This window comes from Lipotes vexillifer, unplaced genomic scaffold (assembly GCF_000442215.2).
Source record: "Lipotes vexillifer unplaced genomic scaffold, Lipotes_vexillifer_v1.1 scaffold717, whole genome shotgun sequence".
NCBI classification, from domain to species: domain Eukaryota; kingdom Metazoa; phylum Chordata; class Mammalia; order Artiodactyla; family Lipotidae; genus Lipotes; species Lipotes vexillifer.
Window position 1 is genome coordinate 2,657,841 of NW_006798707.1, and position 10,188 is coordinate 2,668,028.

The window sequence follows — 10,188 nt, forward strand, 5'->3', positions numbered from 1 at the left end:
CAGGAGCATCTTGAGATGTGTCCCTTAAGAGTATATAAAAGTGTATTATATCGAGCCAAGGAACTTAAGTATATCTCCATATATAAGTTCATGTACATTCCTGTGTCTACTTGGCAACTGTTAACTTCTGAACCAAAAGAACAAATTTTTTTCTTTCACATCTTTACATTAAAAATGTGTTTAGAGAAGGAAAATAGGCTTACTTTACTCTTGCTGCCCTGACTCAATCCACCTCTTCTCTTCCTTGTAAATCCATCCCTGAATAAAAGCTGTGCCTGAGAAAACACTTAATAGCCTGACTATACCAGTGCCCTCACGTAGAAATACTCTATCCCTTTTTTGCTAGTAGATGTCAGTGTTTTATAATTTCCTTAAACAGCTAAAAAGTGGTTAAAGAGAGTTTAAAGTGACAGGGTACCTTGCAAAATCAACAGCAGTTCAATAAAACATAAATTGATTCCCTATAAGTATATGATGAAAGTTTTATTATCTTTACTCTCTTTATAATGTTTCAACAAAAGTGAAATTTAGATACAGTGTAGAAAGTTTGATCTCTTGTTCAGTTTTACCTGTACTTTTGAATGCCAGAATTTCTAAATAAATCCCCTGATTAGAAAAAAAATTTTTTAATAAGAAATTTTCATTATTTTCCAATCTTAGTGTAATTTAACATCAAACTCCAGTTTACATGGACCTAATGCAATAATAGACTTGTGTCCACATTTCAAAACATGAAACATTTGCAAGACAAAAAAATCATTCTTTTTCCTTCTCCATCATTTCTATATATTTGGGGTTTTTTTGTTTTTTTTTTTTAAAAAGATACAAACAATCATGAAGTTTACCTTTTTGGACTTAAGGCATAACATGAAATTGCACATTATTCTAAAGCTTAATTTTGAAATGAATTCTATCAAACCCTGTTTGTGTTTACATTATTTAAATTATATAGTATTTTATTTCTATTCTTGCTGTAAATTCTAATGCTGTTCATGGATTGTGCATTTCCTGTGCAGTCAGTCTTTGCCTATTGACAGTTATTAACAGTGCAGTATAGAATCCAGATACTGAGCTTTCAGTTTCTTAGTTATCATTTCAGTTCAAAGCATGCTGCTTAATTGTGTGGAAGATCCAATCCATTTTTGTTGTCCAGCCACCATAGTGTGCATCATTGGTTTTATGAAATATTCCAAAGCCTCTTGCTCAGTTTTATCTAAAGCTAGGGTCTTTCGAATTTATGCAGTATCATGAAAAGATTGTAGTTCTGGCATTCCAGAGCCAAGCATCATTGAGAAAAGATTTATGAAGAGATTGACATGCTGCCGAATAGCTAGATAAGCCTTGTAACACATCTCCTGAAACCTCTCAAATTCCCTTATCTTTGTGCATTCTTGGTCTCCTTTACTAATCACTATTAAGAAATCTTGGGTCAAAACAAATGGTACACGCTCTTGTTTATAACCAAATTTTTTCTTCTTGTGGTCCAAAAAGTGTCCAAAATCTGTATGAAACAGTTGTCCATCATCTTTAACCATGATGTTACTATTGTGACCATCTCCAATTCCCAAAATGAAGATAGCAACACAATACCCAGCACGTGAACATGTAAACAGATGGATGGCTGCATATTTCTCCCTAGTTCTTGTCTTTGAGCCACTGATGTAGTGTGTGGCTGTTGAACTGCAGGGCACCTTTCAGGCCTCCTTTAGACTGAATTTGCATAATAGTGTGAGAATTTCTCACCACCTCAGTAAGTCCCACACAGTCACCAATTGACAACCCATAAGGTAACATTTGAAAATCAAAACCTTGATTTTGTCAGATATTTTCCATAATGCAAATAATTTGAAGTGTTAGCATATCTTGCCATAAATCATCACCATTTTTAAAAATCTCCTTCTGAAAGAGTAATTCTGACATGATGTTTGGGTTCTCCCAATTCAACCACAGTGGCCTTTTTGCAGAGGACATAATTCGACATTCTTCAAGCCTGAGATTTCCCAGCTGATGAGCAGGGTTTAGAGGCAACAGAAAGCCCTGAAGAGCATCCATGAAATCTGGTAGCTGCATTTGCTCAACTAAAAACTTCATCTGCACCTTCTGTGTTTCATCCTCCTTCTCTTGCTTGAGAATGTCAGTTAAGTTAATGAGCTCTTCCCATGGCTTCAGCCTGCCTGTTCAGGTGTTTCAAATACACCCCACATGCACAGCAATAGGACTCCAAAAGCAGGCCAAACCTGTTTTATTGTGCATCTCAGATTTTAAATGCCAAAAGAAAAAGTGCCTAATCCTTTGATTAGTCAATGCTTTTTTGAGTAAAAATCTCACAAGTAGTTTATCCAAAATACTGTTCATATTTTAGGACCTGTACCAGCAGAATTAGGTACTGAGAAAGTTTGTCATCTGTTAATATTTGTCTAAGCATTGAACAGCAAAACCTTGAACCATGGGATCTGGGTAATTGCAGTCCAGAAGCTCCATAGCCTGTTGAGGTTTGCTTGGAGGCCAGTCATTTACCAAGCAGTACATCTGAGCTACTTCATCTCTAGAATTCCATTTAACAGACAGAATTAATTTGGGTAGAATTTCAGGGATAGTTACACAAGTGTCTGTGGCTCCACAGAAAATCTCGTAGTGATTTCAGATAGAGGATCTAGTGTACAAATTGCTTGGAGCTGTTAGCATTTTCTCAATTCATTGTCTCTAGCTAGTCTGTTACTCAGTCCTGCATGGGAATAACTAAATCCTGCTTCTCGGGATACAGACCAATTGGCATGCTCTTCAATCACTGACGTATCTGGAAACTTCACCACACTGCCGAACCAGTCAAACTCCAACTCTAAACATGGAGTTTCTTTATTTGGATTTGATCCAGTAACACCAATAGAGTTCAGCAAATCTTCAAGTCCATGAGGTACTGGCCAAAGATTCAAAGCCATTTTTCCAGATACTAGAGTATCTGTGTAATGAAACAAGTTTATATTTCCCCAGCCCAATGGACAGTGTTCCTCCTTAGCACCCTTTCGGCCTTTAACAGAACAAATGGAAAGGCAAAGTCGAGCAGCATGAGGAAGATCAGGAATGTATATATCGTAATTCAGCCATTCATTCCACCTGGGATTGGAACGAGGTACTCTTTGTTCACATTATCACATAAGGGTTCTCCTCCATGGTAGATACCTGTTCTAACATAGATCTTGTCAATGTCTCGAATATTTACATTCACATAGGTTGCACAAAGAATTGTTATTCTGAGTGCACTATTTATAACCCAAAGGGATTTTGTAGATGTTTCTCCATTCGTATATGGTGTAGCTGTGGAGATGCATCTGGAATAAGATGGCATTGTAAAACAATCCATTGGCAGTTGAGAGTAGAGCCTTTAGCCATCAGCATCAAACTGGGCATCCTCCCAAGCATTATACAGCTTCTTATATACTTATCCTAAGGATATTTTTCTAGGAAGTATTCGTCACATCCGCACACTTTTTTTTTTTTTTTTTTTTTTTTTTTTTTTGCGGTACGCGGGCCTCACTGTTGTGGCCTCTCCCGTTGCCGAGCACAGCCGCCGGACACGGAGGCTCAGCGGCCATGGCTCACGGGCCCAGCCGCTCCGCGGCATGTGGGATCTTCCCAGACCAGGGCACGAACCCGTGTCTCCTCCATTGGCAGGCGGACTCTCAACCACTGCACCACCGGGGAAGCCCCACACACTTTTAAAATATACTTGCCCTGATATTGTAAAACACAGAGTTTCAGTTGTTCGGATGATGGCAACATACTTTGAATTTTTTTTCCTGATCGCTTCAGCAATTACTTGTTCTGGCACACAGTCATGGTTGATTTTCAGAGTATACTTCTGCTTGTCATTTTTTGGAGAAACTATTACCCAAATCACCACTATTATTTGCCCTTTATCCAATTTATTATGTATGCGCTTCGGCAGTTGTGAAGATTCTACATTTGGAGGATAGACTTACATTGCTCTACCATGAGGTGAATTGAGATCCCTAAGATCCACAGCTTTACAAACATTGAGAATATTTCTTCGAAGTCCTGTACTTCTGGATCTTTAACCATCTCGAATTCACACACTGGCATGCCAACGGCAAAACCAGTTTCTCGGTTGAGGATCTTTTCTTCATGGTTGCCTACTGGTTCAGTTACTTTTAAAAAGGGTTGAAAGAGCGTAAGGTCACAAAGTTGTCTTGTTTCATGAAAAAATTCTTCCCTTTCTGCTTCTTGGGTAACACGAAAATGTAAGAAGATTCATCTTGAAGTTGGTGGCGAGGGTATTTTCTCACTTCTTTAAATAGTTCATGTTTTATAGTTATTAGTGTAGCCTCACGGAGGCATTCTGAAGTTACTATCATGCCATTTGGTAGTAAACATTCTACTAGGAGTCTTGGCATCAAGTGGATGCCCCACGGTTCACCTGATGATGGTCCTGGAGGCATTGTTCTGATCCTTTACAAGTTTTACATATAAAAGTACTTTGCAGAATTAGATACGTGGCTGTCCCAAGGCAGAAATGCTCGGAGCTCCTCGAACCTAACCGCATCGGGTCCCGGCGAGGTCCCAGCCCCGAGGGCGGCACAGCCCCGCCTCCCCCCTGCCCCGCCGCTCCGGAGCTGCCCGGCCAGGCCCGAACCCTGCCTCTCCAGCAGCCCGGCGGCAGCAGCCCGAGACCTCAGCGGCCGCCTAGAAGATTTTTAAAGTCAAAACTTCCTTCAGCTACCACCTCTTACATTGGTTGACTTATTAAATCATAAACTTATTTAATTTCTTCTTATTTTCTTTCTTCTACAGATTGCCAGTGTTTTTATTAAACCTCATTTTTACAAAAGTGGCCATAAATCTTTTTTCCTTTTAGGGATCTTTGCCAGCTAATGTGGTTACAAAATCTTACTTGTAACCCAGATTGTTTTGGGTATCAATAGAGTGGAAGATTACAAATGTGTTGTGAGGTGTGTGTTGTGTTGTATGTGAAAGGGAGCGAGAACAAACTGCCTGAAGCTCACAGATTCAGCATTTCTTTTTCTAAAATGATTTTATTTAAATAATTTTGACTCAAACTTTTAGCATTCATGGTAATTTGTATTTTGCCTTTGAATCTTTTTTTTAACATCTTTATTGGAGTATAATTGCTTTACAATGGTGTGTTAGTTTCTGCTTTATAACAAAGTGAATCAGTTATATATATACACGTATGTTCCCATCTCTTCCCTCTTGCGTCTCCCTCCCTCCCACTCTCCCTATCCCACCCCTCTGGGTGGTCACAAAGCACCCAGCTGATCTCCCTGTGCTATGCGGCTGCTTCCCACTAGCTAGCTATTTTACGTTTGGTAGTGTGTATATGTCCATGCCACTTTCTCACTTTGTCATGGCTTACCCTTCGCCCTCCCCATATCCTTAAGTCCATTCTCTAGTAGGTCTGTGTCTTTATTCCCATCTTGCCCCTAGGTTCTTCATGACCTTTTTTTTTTTCCTTAGATTCCATATATATGTGTTAGCATACATATACAATGGAATATTACTCAGCCATAAAAAGAAACGAAATGGAGTTATCTGTAGTGAGGTGGATGGACCTAGAGTCTGTCATACAGAGTGAAGTAAGTCAGAAAGAAAATCAGCATTTCTTTGATACTGCATGCAAAATGGTGGGAACCTAAGATCTATCCCTGGAGGTTTTCAGTCAAGCCTGGCCGGGGCTCACCAAGTAAGATGTGTTTTAATTTTTGCAGCTTCTTAAATCTGAGCAATTCAGTAGACGTACAGGCCAACATTCTTCCCGAGAGAGCAGTGACACCACAACTAAACACGTGAAGCTATCAGACTTTTACACCAACTATAATTATTATTACAATAGTGTGCCTTTTAGCACACTAATTTATAGTCTATCATGTATAAACTCTGATTATTGACAAAGTCACAAAGACAGAATACAGTACAACAGGAAAGAAGTAGTCCAGAGGAGTCCTTAATGTATGTAATACGTTTAACTGGAATAACTTAAGTCTTAAATCTCCTAGTGTATTTCTTAGGAAAAAGAGCTGAGGAAACAAAACCGGGGTGATGAAACTTTTTTTATCCGACTACCTCCAATATGTGATTCTCAAACTGATATTGGGGAACGGAGCGGCTGGGCCCGTGAGCCACAACCGCTGAGCCTGCGCGTCTGGAGCCTGTGCTCCGCAACGAGAGGGGCCGCAACAGTGAGAGGCCCGCACACCGCGATGGGGAGTGGCCCCCGCTTGCCGCAACTAGAGAAAGCCCTCCCACAGAAACAAAGACCCAACACAGCCATTAATTAATTAATTAATTAATTAATTAAAAGAAATTGAATACAATATTTAAAAAGAACTGATATTGGCATAGTTTCTGAAAATGCTGTCACTTACCAACAGATTATTAACAGACTGACACCTACCCCACCATTCTTGGGGTAAACATGAGCTCTGTCTCTAGCTCTCAGTAAGGATTCCTGAGAATGCAGGCGTGAGGGGCGGAATCACTTGAAAAATCGTATTCCGGTCGAACTCAGGAAACTACTCAACTTACCAAATTAAAAATTAATAACCTACTTCAATACCTCAGAAGAACTTATGTGAGGCCGAGGGTCCCATTCTCTGTTACGCATCTGTTATGCAGTATATGCCTTAAGTTTTAGAAACAAATCCCTGTCTCCTGGGATAATTGCCTCAGGTTTTTGTAGCCCATCTCTAGCTGGGGCCTGGTAACACCACTGAAATTAATTTGATAATATCAAAAATCTAGGTTAAAAGCTTTCTATTTAATAGGGCTTCCGTGGTGGCGCAGTGGTTAAGAATCTGCCTGCCAGTGCAGGGGACATGGGTTCGAGCCCTGGTCCGGGAAGATCCCACATGCTGTGGAGTAACTAAGCTCGTGTGCCCCAACTACTGAGCCTACAATCTAGAGCCCGCGAGCTGCAACTACTGAAGCCCACGTGCCTAGAGCCCGTGCTCCACAACAAGAGAAGCCATCGTAATGAGAAGCCCGCACACCGCAACGAAGAGTAGCCCCTGCTCGCAGCAACTAGAGAAAGCCCACAAATAGCAACAAAGACCAAACACAGCCAAAAATAAATTAAATAAATTAAAAAAATAAAACACCACTTTATAGCAGTACACCATATATACTCAATAAATATGTTTTAAAAAAAACAGCTTTCTATTACTGTACTGTACAGCCTGTTTTTCGTGGGGTACCCTAATCTTTTATTGAGTATCCTAAACTCTTTGGGTATCCTGACAGATTAACACAAATTGTGATCTATTCCATTTTTGAAAGAAAATCAATTATTTGCCGTACAGATCCGTTAATACGTTGGGCATTCCTTTAAAAAGTTGTTCTATTTGGTCCTCAGAAGCCTTTGGGTCTAGATCAGTCTAATTTTGACTAGAATGTATGGACAGAGATTTTTTGTCTCTTGTTCGCTGATGTGTCTCCAGCTTCTAGAGTAGTGCCTAGCACATAGTTCATATGCAAATGTTGGTTTAATGAATGGCAAATGAGTTTCAAAAACCACTATTACTACCACTATTTTGACACTGTGACCTTTTGGAGAAATTAGCAAAAAATAACATAACATTTATCTTCATCTAACTGCTTTTTGCCTCGTACAAGAATGCTGGAATAGTCTCAGGAGAAAATTGATCTGGGTCTATATGGCAAAAATAGTTTGTTGTCAAACCTGTAATCCTTATTTGGTAAAATATTAGTAAGTATGAGAAGTCAGTGTTCAGTTAGCTGAAGGAACGTTTCTCAGCTAGCTGCTGACAGGCACATTGGGGAAGTTGCCTCTTGTTCAGAATCAAACTTTCCAAGATCCTTATGGATACTTTCTTGCCTCCCCTTTGCTATAGTTTATTTAGGTTCAGTTTTATTGACCTTAAAGTCATCTTTGTTGTGAGCCACTTCGAATATTTTTAGGAAAGTGATAGTCTGTGTAACATTTTGTGTTTCAGAAGTCACCTAGTAAATATGAACACTTAAAACCAGGAATCAAAACTGGAAAGTGGAGAGGCTATTGCCTCATTTTAACAAATAAGGATTATGTCATAGGCAGAAGCAAGAATGGGGAGAAATCAAGAAAGATATTTTCATTAATGAGCAAAAAAGTGAAGTACAGTGGAGAAAACTATTCTAGAGAGAAATTTTATAAAGTCCTTCTATCTAACTATTGTTCTATCCTAACACTTCTGAAGACTTTATCTCTACCATATAAAAGAGCAGTCAGCCAGGCTGCATTCTTGGTCATAGTGCAAAATTCCAGGAAGGGAATTTTGCCCAGCTTGAATCAAGGACTGGCCCTTATGACTCCAATGAGTGAGGAAGGAGAGAGATGATATTGCATGAATATAGCTGCTATCTCTACACCCAAGTGGTTTGGGAGGTTCAGTAGAACATTTCCTAGAAAAGGGGTGCTGAAAATAAAGGTGTCCTCTACAGTACACCTTAAAAGATAATCTAGTCCCAAAAAGTCTGAAAATATGACATTGGCAAGATGTCGACTAATGGAAACTCTTACTTAAAACTGGTAAAACTACCCGGGAAATAAATTTAGCACTGATAACCTTGTACAGTTGAAACTGTGTGTACTCTAAAACCCATCAGTTTCACTTTAAAGCATTTATGCTTTAAACTACATGAGTGCACCATGGGGCATACATATATAAACAGAAGTATTGTAGTATTCAAAATATTTGACTTTAATACATGGGCACTGACCAGACACCAACTCATCAGAGCCTGTGCAAGCTATAAATAACTAATTTGGCTTTACACAGGCATAGCAGCTGATAACCAGGTCTGTGCATGGGAATACTCAGAGCATTCATAGCAAAAAATAACACAAGTGACTTGACAGAAGCATTGATTCATTATGGTATATTTACAGAATAATCCTACACAGGAATGAAAATGATTTACTATCATTCATTAGTGTGTCTAAATCTTGAAACTATGAAGAATACAAAGAGTATTAAGTTTTCAAACAAGATTTGTGTTTAAGAATACGGTAAATCTAAAAAGAAAATGGAATGGGGGAATTAATTCCCTGGCGGTCCAGTGACTAGGACTCGGCACTTTCAATCCCTGGTGGGGGAACTAAGATCCTGTAAGTTGGGGAGGGGAGGATGGGAAAAACAAAAGCCACTTCTTCTGGGAAGTAAGGGGAGGGGGAGGAGGAGCATACAGAATCTCAACAGTATTGTTTAATGTTCTATTCCTTGGATCTTAGGTTCATGCTTTTTGGGTGGGCAGTGGCTTCTTGAGGTTTTGTTTTATGCTAAGCTTGCATATATGTTACTAATATTCTTTTGTACATATCAAATATTTCATTTTTTTATAAATTTATATGCAATCCCATTTATGGAAAAGAGGCCTAGCTTATTTTTTTTTTGCGGTACGCGGGCCTCTCACTGTTGTGGCCTCTCCCGTTGCAGAGCACAAGCTCCAGACGCGCAGGCTCAGTGGCCATGGCTCAAGGGCCCAGCCGCTCCGTGACATGTGGGATCTTCCCGGACCGGGGCACGAACCCGTGTCCCCTGCATCGGCAGGCAGACTCTCAACCACTGCGCCACCAGGGAAGCCCGAGGCCTAACTTTTGATTTAAAGTGAGAGACATGCAACTCTTCCTTTCACTTGAACCCTTAGGAGCCACTATAAGGTTATTAATTGGCCTGATTTCAATTTCGTTGTGTCTCAGGGAATAGGCCTGAGGAAAGGGGGTGAGACAAGAGAATGGCCAGTTAGTGGAGCAATCAAAACACACATTTATAGATGCATTAAGTTTGCTTTTATGGCCTCCGTTTGTGGTATCCCAAAATGATTACAATAGTAACATCAAAGATCACTGATCATGGATCACCATAACAAATATAATAATAATGAAAATGTGTGTAATATTGCAAGAATTACCCAAATGTGACAGACATGAAGTGGGAAAATGCTGCTGGAAAAGTGGCGCTAATAGATTTGCTCTACGCAGGGTTGCCATAAACCTTCAATCTGTAAAAAATGTAGTATCTGCGAAGCACAATAAAACAAAGCAGTATGCCTGTAGTAGTCATTCATTGTTCAGTAAACATTCTGTGTACTCAAGGCTGGAAATTAGTAATCACAGTAAACCCTGATACCTTGCGGAAAATAGAACCACCAGGGAAA

At 39.7% G+C, this 10,188-nt stretch overlaps 1 pseudogene; it reads right to left on the bottom strand.

Moving 5' to 3' along the window:
• Window positions 1–1,095: 1,095 nt before the first annotated feature.
• On the bottom strand, window positions 1,096–4,457 carry LOC103081123 (phosphatidylinositol 4,5-bisphosphate 3-kinase catalytic subunit alpha isoform-like; annotated as a pseudogene).
• Between the last annotated feature and the right edge of the window lie 5,731 nt (window positions 4,458–10,188).